The sequence below is a fragment of the Oryzias melastigma genome, linkage group LG15 (assembly GCF_002922805.2).
Source record: "Oryzias melastigma strain HK-1 linkage group LG15, ASM292280v2, whole genome shotgun sequence".
Classification (NCBI taxonomy): domain Eukaryota; kingdom Metazoa; phylum Chordata; class Actinopteri; order Beloniformes; family Adrianichthyidae; genus Oryzias; species Oryzias melastigma.
The window spans coordinates 23,206,963-23,219,362 of record NC_050526.1 but is presented as its reverse complement, the minus strand read 5'-3'; positions in this window follow the sequence as shown (position 1 = coordinate 23,219,362).

Genomic DNA, 12,400 nt, shown 5'->3' with positions numbered 1-12,400 from the left:
TACCACACCACCATGCAAGTCAACATTTCAAATGCAAACAAATGAAATTAAAGATTTTACAAATCACCTTTTTTGCCATCAAAGACAAGTTTGAAAGTTTAATCTGATTATTTGCCAACAATCTAATCACCAATTTCATCCCACTTCCATGTAAGTTCTTGAATGCACCACTGAATTTTTAGCTCAAGATTGTTTTAGTTGAAGACTGTCAATATTAGACATCCATAAAAAACAGCTGCCTCCTTGATTTCTGTATTTGCCATAAGCACTCCAGGGACACCTCTCAGATGTTTTCATTTTGTCATCACTGCCTCATGCAGGGCAGCAATTTCTTGCACATTCCACGAAGACAAGGTTAAAGGATGTTGTATGAAGGAACGGCCGCTCTCAAAACTGAGCGTACACATGTGGGCGAACAGAAGATTCACACACTGATACTGTCTGGAGAAGAGAACACAGACCTTGGGTTCAGAACAGAATCTTTATTTATTGTTTCTGTGAGAAAATTATTTCTGTCTCATAAAAAGTCACTCTGTGGTTTGTCTCTTGAGTCTTAAAGACAAAGTATTTGCCCTTCAACCAAAAAAAAAAAAAAAAAAAAAAAAGTTGCAAAATGTCCACTTTTCTTCCACTGGCTTTAAATATTGATCAAAACTTTGTGGTTCCCTTTGCCCTTGGTTCTGCTGCAGATAGACCCATCGGCAATTTATTAGACGAGCAAAAGTTGATCTAATGGGATATTCAAATACGAAAAGATTTAAAATAAGCCACAGCATTAATTTCTTCAAGCAGACACTGAAACCAACCATGAGTGCATGAGGTGCTTTAGCATTTTATTGTAAACAAAAATACATATTTATGTGGCAGTCATTCATTTTAAAACTTTCTTGTGAAACTTTTTCAGTTTTTTTTTTTTTTTACATCTATGCTGCTTCTATTTACTGAGAAAGCCCCTTAAGGCATAGACAAGATCTCTCTACGAAGACGGACCAAGATTATTAAAATTAGAAACAGATTTACAAGTTCTGCCAAAGAGCACAAAAACTGTTGATGCCAGAAATGGAATGACCACCTTAGACTCTATTACTGCCATAACCACAACTTCTCCCGCCAAATCCTCATAAAGTCATTTTTGAATTTGCATATATTGCAATTTTTTTATAAATATATCAGAAGATCTACTGTATGTGATAATCTAGTGTGTGTAAGGCCACAGAGCTAACCTGAATATTTGTTCTCCCATGACCGAGCCCACATGGGGTCTGTTTGGAATTTAACTTGAAAACCACCTCCTTTATTGTACATTTGGGAGCTTTAAAATACAGTCAAGGTTCACATGCAGTATTTGTGTTTCAAAACGAAAGGTTTGCAGCTAAATCACAAAGAAGAAAGTCATTCAATAACAGTATTATCAATATTTCAAATCGCTGTACAAGTGGCAGCCTCCCCCCCAAACCCAAATTTCAGTGTTTGTTACTGAGCTGAGATTGTGAGATAACAGATGATTATAGTGGCTCTGGAGGCCAGGCACACAATGCACAAAGCTAATGCAGGAAAAAAAAGAAGCAATGGAAGGTTCTCACTAACAAATTATAGACTTTGCTGGCTGATATGTAAATGTACACACAAAGCTAAATGCTGCAATACAAAAGAGAAAGCCAAAAAGAAAGAAATTATCTGTCCATAATAATTAATTACATATATTTTTTTCTTATAGTAATATACAAAACTCTAAAAACAAGGATTCCAAAAGGTAAAAATAAGCTAAAAAAATTGTTTGATGGAAATTCTTAAAATATAATGTTATGCAGCCCACTTAAAGCCAATATTATCATCATGCTGGTTCAAAGCAAATGTTTTTATAGTTTTTATGTAGTTTATTCTGATTAAAGTAACAAAAAAAAAAAACAGTGTGATAAGTGGAAATGACTCATTTTTTAAAAAAGCAAACAAAATTAGAATGTCATCTTAGCAAAACTTGGCCCATTTTCCTCAGTGTCTAAAACTAGGACCTAATCTTAAGATATAAATAACATTTTTGTATCCAAAATAATGGCAATTAATGCTATAGTCTAACTTGTCAACATTTAGTCAACTTTAAATAAAATCCTTAAAATCAAAACCAGAAACTACAGTCCAGTTTGAGTTTTGGGGGTTTTTCTATTCAAGAGTTTGGAGCAAAAAGATTTTGGTTTAGTTTTCCTATTTCTAGGTCCTAGCACTTAAAGAGACAAATTAATTCTCAACTGGGCAGATTTTGAGAAAAGCTTGGAAATGTGTAGATCAAAAGTAAATTAAAGCAACTAAAAACCTAGTAATAAAAATATTGAAAGTTTTAAATCTTTGCCAGTATCAGACAGTTTGGGGTTTTCCTCATGTGCCAAGTTTGCCAACAAGCAGCTTATTAGCTTTCTTGCATTACACAAAACCTTTTCTCATATTCTCCAGAGAACTTGCTGCTGGAACACAAACTTTGCCATGAGCTCTTTGCAGACTTTATCCAGCCACCTTTCTTATTTAAAGCCCAGGAAATGTCAGAACGAGTCCATGTTGGAAAAGATGAGGAATTTCAGTGCCCAGACACTCACTCTGGAAACAGTTACTGTTCTACTGCCTTTCCCTTTTCCTTCAGCTTTGGTTCCTGGTCGATGTGCGATGTTACTTTAGCTTTTATGGATACTGTTCACTATGTGATTTAAATAATCAGTTTCTTATGTTTTCGGTAGCTTTCATTGTGTCTCACAACGAGAATGCATAAAGTAACCAATTTTATGTCTAGATTTAATTCCATAATGTCAAATGACTTGAAGTTATCCTGCAGTATAATGGCCTGCTTCATCCACAGGTTTAAACAGGTCATTATTCACGTTTTTATGTACCTGAAAAAAAACCCTATACAAAGAAATACCAAACGACCGAGTTCAAGACATGTTCCTGGAAAAACTCATTAATCTGGAAAGTAAAACATATATTTAAAAAGAAAAAGCTATACATTCTTGAAGAGCTTAAAAACACTTATTGCTTGAATATTGTTCCACTGATATGAAGTGCAACACTCATGCCAGCTTATCTTACCCCTGCGTGTGAGTTTAGGATCAAAAACTGAATTCACTTGAACAGCTTTGGAAGATCGAGCAGATGGCAATTATTTTTCCATGTATGTGTTTCGGGGGCCTTGGAATTTAACCAAGACAAAGTTTACTGTGTCTCACTCCACATTGTGTTTTTCATGAGTTCATGTTTGCAGAACGTCAAGATCGTAGATGATAAAATGACTTTCGCTGAAAGAAACCGGAGCCTCTGCAGTATTTTTTTGTTGCAGTTCATTATTTGTTCTAAAATGCAATTCATGCACTTGATGGTCAAGCTGAAGATCCCGGTTAAGAAAGGAGAATCATGTCTTATTATATGCTTGTTATAAACTCTGTCATACTCAAGAGAAATCTTGATCCTTACAAATCCTTTACACATGGTTGTGTTTTAGGAGTCTGTGCATGGTGGTCAGGGAGAGGACTATCCTTCAGCCTGGTAAATGCTTCCATGTTGTTGGGTTCTGCTAAATGCAGATGTTAGTTAACAGCACTGATGAGATGAGGCCTCAATCAAGAACCACTTTGAAAAAACAGACTTCTCCATTTGCTCTCAAATTTGCAAATGCATCAACTTTATATAGAGAAGAAATTACATGTTTTCACATGCATTGAAAATGAAGCTGCAAGAGTGTTTTCTGCAATCATCATGAGAACTTGTTGGTTTTTCTTTTTTTTAATATATATATAAATAGGTCAGTTAAAAATAAAAATAGAGTGGTTGATGGGTTGCACTTGATTGTTTCATGGAAACCTGAAAGCTGGCCAACTTTTTAATTCCCAAAGCAAACATTGTGAAACACTCTGTAAAAGAGGCAGTCCACATGAGCAGTATTAGAATAGACAGATTTGATGACGGAAGCAAATAGATTTTTTAAATCTGTCATCAACCACAAATGAAAGCTCAGCAAGTTTTCTTTAATTAGGTGGAACATGTAAATGACCTTCAATGATGAATACATTTCAAGTAAAGATTTCCAATGTGTTCAATTTAATTTAACACCAACAAAGAAGACACATTTAAATTCTGTTTTGAGCTGTGAGTAATGTCAGAGCTAATCTGTGATAAGGCAAATCGTAGCACAAAAAAGAACATGGGAATGTCGGGGTCCCACTGATCATCTTTTGATTTATTTTCAAAGCATTCCGTGTGGTCTTTTACATTTTGCTCTGTTTTTTGGGGGAAGAAAAGAAAAAAATGATTCTAGTTCCTTAGAAATTCATCTTTGAGTTGTTGGCAGTACTTTTAGTGCGGATAAACCTGCTCACACTTCCCATCACCCATCTGTTTACGTGCTTTCAGCCCCTCACAACCCAACTTAGCCCTCTAAGGAGCAAAATAAGCTTCGGGAAAATTATCATATGGGGTAGTAATTTTAAAACAACATTTTCTCGTCTGCTCCTGATTCACAACAATCTTTATAAAATAAATGCTATTTTAAGCTTAATTTTCTTCCTGTGTGTCAAGCATAAAAAATGCCACAAAAACAACGTCTTTAAAAATAGAAAAGCTTAGATATTACAAATGTCTGAACCTCTGAGGCAATTTCAGTGCTGAGTATTGAACACTGACGTCATTGATGCAAAATGCATGAGGCGACTTCAGTTCAGATAATAGATCGGTGTCACTCCCAGGGTAACCTTTCCCTGTTTCTCATTGAACTTATGACCTTGTTTGACCACACACATCAGCGGAGTCATGGTTTATTAACGCTTCAGTCCTCACTGGTTTGAAGTCAGGACATCTAGGTGCAAGGACGCCCTTTACACGTAACCACCTCCTTGTGAGCCTGACATTGTAGGTCACAGTTGTGTAATGATCTAAAAGGATGCAATCGTTAAATGTAAAAGGGAAGGGGTAAAAAAAATAAAAAAAGATCAATTTAAGTAATGAAAGCCAAAGGGTAAGTTTAGGTCAGTCAGACATCTTTACACATGATACTTCCATGTTTATTATGCTGAGGTGCAACGTCCCTGAGGCCACTTTCCAGGTGGTGCCATTTCTCTAAATGAAGAACTTTAGCACAGTAATAAGTCATTCATGATATGTGAGTTCAGACTTAACAAGACACAGCAACAAAACACAACTTCAACATGTAATTATACAGCAGATCGAAGCGGTTAAATAAATACAAAGGAATGTGATTTTGTTTTAATTGTATAATCAAAGGTAATGAGTTTAAGTGTTTCCCAGTGTGCACAGGCATTGATCACTGACTAAACCTTAACTAAAAGCAAGAGTGGTTTCAGTTAAAATGAAGACATGATTATTTTTTTTCTGCTAGAATATCAAACTGCTTGGTAACTCAAACCTCATATATCTCCAGTGTTGAAATGTCAGCATCTGATTAGAGCAGCTCTGCTTTTCATCCACAACGAGAATGGAAATATTTGGTATTTTCATCACCTCTGATATCCACCTGATCTGAAACCATAAATCAAACTTTGTAGGAAGGATTTGTCCTTCTGGACAACAACCTGGTGACTTCTTGTTTGCTCTAGTTCTGATTTTTTTTTTTTTTTTTTTTTTTACAAGTTCGAACCAGAAGTTTGGGCTTCACACAGCTGAGCTTTCAACTCCTACTTTTGCTGTATGTTTCTAACATTTTGGCTCAAAACACAATACTTGTCTGCATTCGAAACACAAAATCATGTGTAGCAAGCAGCGATGCCACAATTCTCCGTTTAAAACCGAACCACATGTTACACCATTGAACTGGATTGTGGGGGAAAGTAATTGTTGCATCACTAATGCATAGTTTGCATATTTACATTAAAAGTGTGAATTTTGCTCAAATTAAGATATTTAATATTGTTTTACTTCTTTACACCTTAGTATAACTGAAAAGTTTTACTTCATTGATTATTTGTCAGGAACTGATGGAGTGGGTTCAAACTTGCAGGAGATCACACATCATGACAAAAAACTAAAGATGCAATAAAGGAAATAGAACATGACAAAAATGTAGAGAAACAAAAAAGTGGCAAATCAAAGCAGATTACCTGTAAACCAAACACTTAAATAGACTGATGGCAATTAACTAAAACAAAAAGTGGATCATGAAGAGCCTGAAAGTTGTGTGACTGACATCTCAAAACATGACAACTTAAAAAACAAACCCAGAATCCTTACATTTTTGGCAAATAAAAAAAAAGGTTTTTCATTTTTTTCTTTTTTTGTTATTTTGAAATACAAAAATTATATATTGAACGGAAACAAAACCATGACCCAAAAATCGAGGTTTGAACTGAATTGTAGTGAAAGTGAAAATTTGCATCACTACAGGTTAGCACAAAAAACTAAGACATAGCTTGAGCAGAAAGAAAAATTGAATAATTTTTATATTTCCGGCCTATATGCACCAATGAAATTTCAATTAAAACTATACCCATAATATGAAACATTCATTTTTACTGAGTTTTAGGTTCAGAAAAGTTCTGTCCAGAACAATAATCTTGAAGGTTAACATACACTGGAGGAATCTGTCCTGTTCTGTTTACATTGACTGGAAATAAACAAGTAGAGAAAAGTCAGCTCTGTCGTTGTGCTACAGAGGAGGAATTAAAGCAGAAATTAAGATCTGGAGTTTGTTTCTCTAAACTGATGATGATGAAATCAAACTTACATTGATGAGTTTACAGTTTTGTAGACCGCAGAACGCATGAAGTCTGGTGGATTTTCAATCAAAGCTTGTTTTATGTGACTAAATGTGATGCAGGCTTTTGAAAAATATGAAACTACTTTACTTATCTTGTCTTATCACATCATTTTTTGTACATATAGCTGCATGAATTAAAATCATGACTGTTAAATAAAGCAGGTCGTTTTTGTTCAAGTGTGTTTGTGTGACCTCTATATTTATGAATTAAATAAAGCTGAAAAAAATGAATACACTTGTAAAATACAATTAAATAAACCTATTTAATAAAAACGTCTTAAACACTCAATGAGAGGATAGGAATAGCTTTGTTTTTTCACATTTTTGCACTTTCCAGAGGAATTTTCGGAACTGGTAGCTTGAGATGCAGAATGTGACACCTTGTCCAAATTTCATGGTCCCTTTGTTTGATCGGGGTCGCACTTTGAAATATCCCTACAGTCTTGACCTTTAACACAACGGTCCGTGCTGACTCCACCAAAAACACTGAAAAGTGATCCAAACGTGATCCGCGATCAGAGCAAGAGATTAGCTGTTGACAATTACAAGCCAGCACTCAACAAAGTCAAACAGGAGGCTTTAATTTAGGGCAAAAGTAATACAGTTTTCAGAAAATATATATCACAAAACTTTGGCACTTCACTGAAAAGTTGCAAACAGTAGCATGAAATGATTAAAAAATGTTTTAGAGAGGAAAGTAAAGCAAAGTAAAACAAATGACAAGCTTTCAGTGACTCATAAAACACCTTTTCTGTGCTCAACACATCAGCATGTGTCAGATATGTGCTAATTGATGCAGAGGTCATAGTTTCTTTAACTAAAACATGGACTGAATAATATCATTTATCACGTTTCAAGGAAAAACAGAAAATGCTGTAATTTTAGTCACATAGTATTTGCTTTGTTAGCATACCTGCTATTGTTGGATGAAAGAAAAAAATCCTTTGGAATATATTAAGTAATGTGACGCAACTGAAGGAATAAAGGATTATTATTGGATGAAATTTAACGCCGCTTCATGTCATTATCATAAACAATGTTGACTTTGTTAATTCACTTGTTAATAGATTTATAGCTTTTCCAGAACCCAAACTTTTCCAAATGTTAGCCATGTAGCAAATTTATAACATATATTTTCTTTTTCTTGAAGTTACAGCACAATATAAATCACAGGCTGATGAACAGGTCAGATGCTGCAATCAGATGCATTGTGGTTCATTGCAACACCTCTGTAATTTCAACTGCGTCTGGCCCATTTTGTCTTTGAAAGCTGCCCTGTGTGATGTGGAGCCGTGTCTGCGTTTGACGAAGACCAAGAGCCCAGAGGTGAAAACAATTCTCGTTTAGTTGAAAAAGAGCAGATTTGTTCCACAAATTGAGCCTGTGTTTAAAATGTTTCCCCGTGGACCCCGAGAAACAAGGCTGGCCACAGCCTAAACAAATTCCAGACAGATAAGGCAGCAGCGAACTTCTTTCACTGACAAAATAATACTCGCAAAATCGATGCAAAACACACACACAAACACACTGTTTCATGAATTGCTGCAGCACAACAAATACTGTCACCACACTGTGAACAGTGATTCTTTTCTTGCTCCCAAAATGAATGTTCCACTTTTTATTTTTATTAAAACCATTCTCCATTTACAGTGTGGTTCTGTTTTTTTTTCATCTAAACTCAGAAGAATCTTTGTTCTTTTTGCCAAGTCCAGAGCAATCACTCTCATTTCATCGAGTTGTCAGAAACATTATGTAAAAATGATCAATCAAGGCTTAAAAACACCTGGTAAAGAGGTGCAGAAACTTTAATTTATGATGAAACCTGGTTCATTTTATTATATTGATAGGCATACCGCTATATTTATCAGAGCTTTTGGACAGAAAACAAACAGACATTTTAATTATGTGTCTAAATTTCTTTACTGCACTATATCATGCTGTTAAGATTATTCCTGGTGACAATGTCACAAAAAATGTCTGCTCATTTTAAAACATTTTTGTGAACAGATCCATACTGTGAAAGCACAACATCTCACCAAGTATTTTTGTCTAGTTTCTGGTTTGAATATCTTATTACTCTTGATAGAATAAAAAAAAAAAATTACAAGTAACTTCTCTGTGGCCCTCACAGGAAAAAAAGTTTGGGGACCCCTGGTGTAGAGCAAAGATGAGTTAAAACAACTTAAAACCTGGTAAATATCTTGAATGTCTTAAAACAAAGATTTAAATCTTTGCGGGTATTATGTAGCTTGTAGTGCAGGATTTCCTATTCAATAGCTAGTCCACCTTAAATGTGAGGAATAACTGTTACATCTTGGTAACACACCATAATAGAGTGCACTCTAGAGTATTAGGAAAGGGGTGAAAGGAAACCAACCTGATCCATCGGCATCATCCCGTTAAGTCCCAGACAGATTTAATTAAGGGTTAAAAATATTGGTTTTACTGAAGAAATGCCTGGGACAGTACTTCTATGACTCTGAAGTCAAAACCATTCAATACTTGATGTCTGGGATACATGAGGGAAAAAAAATTGACTTCTATTATTTGTTTTTGTTCTGCATTTAATTCTAAAATTTCCGTGGCGGGGTGCAGCATGGTGATGGAAATTTCACAGTTGAAAATCTGAGGCAGGCTCCCACAACCGGAAACAAAGGCTTCTCAGTGCTTGTTAGCACAAAAAAAAATGTCTTCCTCAACCCAAACTTAAGTCGAATACTAATAAGTTTCAAATGAACACTGCTTAGCTGTGCAAATACTTGTGATGAGTTTTTATGCAGGCAAAACCAGCTGCACAAATACGAACAATTTACCCACTGGGAGTATGGCTTTCTTTGTATGCCACAGAGCCCTGTGTGTGTCACTGACAGACAAGTAAATGCTGTCTGAGCTCAAATCCTAGAAAAGAATTACAAAGAAGGGACACAGATATGTCACGACGAACAATATTTACTGCCAGGAGAAGCATCAACCACAGATATGGAACCAGTCGAAAGCAACGTCTCTAATCTTTTCCAGAAACAGCTGCATGTGATGTTTTCATGTTTGAAGTTCAGAGATGTGGTAATGATTTTCTCAAGATTTAAAAAAAAAAATCTTAAACTAGATTTTTAGTCAAATCCCCTGAGGACTGGATGATGGCAGATTTTTAAAATATGATTTTAAAACAAAGGAGATGCCTTTGTGGAATGTCTGGATAGGAAATATCTATGATGTATTTGTTCAAATTTCAACACAGAGAGAAACCCCTAAAAGACCATTTTCTACATTTAAATTTATATAATATAATCTATAATATAATCTCAACAGGTCTGCAACTCCTTATGTTAAAAATATAACCAGCCACTTTAAATACCAAAAATGAAATAGCAAAATTTACATGTAGTTAGGTAGAAAACAGCAAAAGATGAACTGATAATATTATTTTTTGCTTAAGAAAACCGCAAGACCATCAATTAAAAGTAAAGATGCTTTTACCTCTGTCACATTCAAAGCATGTAAAAACATTAGAAATAAAGGTGATTGGAGCTCAGGATTGATTTGGGTTTGTCTTATAACAGGTTTTTATCACCAGAATACAGAAACATTTTCATTGCAAATATTTATTGATCAATATTGAAGAAAAACTGAAAAATGGTGCATCTTTGGAAATTTTTTTTCTATTTTCAGAGTCGAAAAGCATTTTTAGTTGGTTATTTAATGCTGTTGTTTCAATTATATTTGATTGTTCAGTTGTTGATCCAAAATAAAAATTTCACAATGGTTCAGAGGGAAATCGTCCTTCACTCAGATGCAAAAAAAAAAGATTAAATTGATCACAGATTGTCTTTTTTTTATCTGTTTTGAGAAAATGTTCTGTGAAACTAGCAGGGAGAAACTCGTGAAAATTATTCATTTATTCATCCTCTAAACTCTTAATTCCTGATGCCAGAGCCTACCGAGTGGCGAAGGCGGGATACGCCCTGCACAGCTTGCCAGTTCACTGCAAGGCCATGTGAACATCAGTTCACAGTGAATTTAAGTTTTGGCACACTTGGTTCTAGTCCTTCCCTGTCATTGCTGGTTTACAGCAGTACACAAACTTACTGTTGAACACAACATGCTATTTTGGAGTGTTGTAAAACTGAAAGAAAGATCAGTTTTAAGAAAAACTGGAGAATTTGAGAAGTTCAGATTTTTTGGTTTACTTTTCTGCATTCACAATTGGTTGTCAGGACTAGATGAAAACAAATATATATATTTATATGTTGAGTATTGGCAACATTTCACATACATACAGACAGGTAAGTGCCATTTAATCATCCTATTCTAGGATATTTAAGATATTCTAAAGTCAAATTATTCAAAGATGAATAAACAATCAAACTGAATCAGTGCAATGTAAGTTATTGTTGAAATTATACTAGAAATGCTGGGATATTCTTAGAGACGGGAGCTCTCTGAGCTGTAAAAAGCTGTAAAGGTCTTTTACAGGCAATAAAAAGAGCAGAAACACATTCTTGTGTTTACGGTGGTACTGTTGTCTGTCTTTTGATGCTGGTGATGAAAATTAACTTGAAAGTAACTGCTGCTGTGATGCTTCTGTTCCACTGGTATGAAGAAACTAAAGTATTGACTTCCTGTAGGAGGGAAAAGGATGACGAAACTGTCTCCTTTTTATCAAATTACAGTTTTTATGCTAGTTAAATATAAGAGAGTGAAAGCCAACTGTAGGTCTTCTACTTCTTGTGTTTCCCTCCTGGTTATCAACTTTTATTAGGTTCAAGATAGGGAATTAGGGCTCTCAGGCTTCCCTTAACCCCCTGTGGATCTCAGAGTTTGACCAGGCCAGCAATCGACAGGCTGCCAGTGCAAGGTCACACAGAGCTGGCCTCCTGGGGACAGACAGCTCTTATCAAAATCACAGTGTGACACATACCTGCTAAGCAGCTTCACTGATAACAATTTGATTTAGGGCAAGGGGAGGAAGAGATGTAGATTGAAAAGGATCCATAAAAAACGGAGAGGAAGAGGAGCATCAAAGAGTGAGGTTGATGCAGAGGGTTTTATCTGGATGATGACCCACATTCTCCAAAGGTGATGATGAGTGCAGCCTCCATTCTGACACTACAGTTACTTCAATCAAAATGAATTACAGTAACACTCTTGTGCGCATTCCTAAATATTTTGTTGTATATTGTTGTGTGTTTTGAAGGAAAACAATGTGTGCATGTTGTCCTACTATGTCCTAGAAGATGAAACGGATGTGACTTATTTTGATTTATTTTGAATTTAAGTGTTACCTTAGTTTGAAAACTTAGATGTGTTTTATTCTGAAGGTATGCTTTTGAGCGTTTCTGATAATTCTGTAGCTTAATGTCGCTGAATGAATGGGTTTGAAAATGACACTTTTATGTTTTTTTTTATTAAATAAAGGCGAACGGTGATGTTCGGAAAAGACATCCAACACCTCCCTCATCTATTAAGAAGCAATCGTGGCGTAACAGATAGTTTTCTGTTTTAACATTATCATAATTTAAAAAAAAATACACTGGTAAAGGTTTTAAAACAGATCGAGAGATTATTATAATGGGAATTTAATTAATTTAATCCACTTAATTTTGCATCATATTTGATATCATATTTTTATTAATAATTGGAAATTAGTTTAGG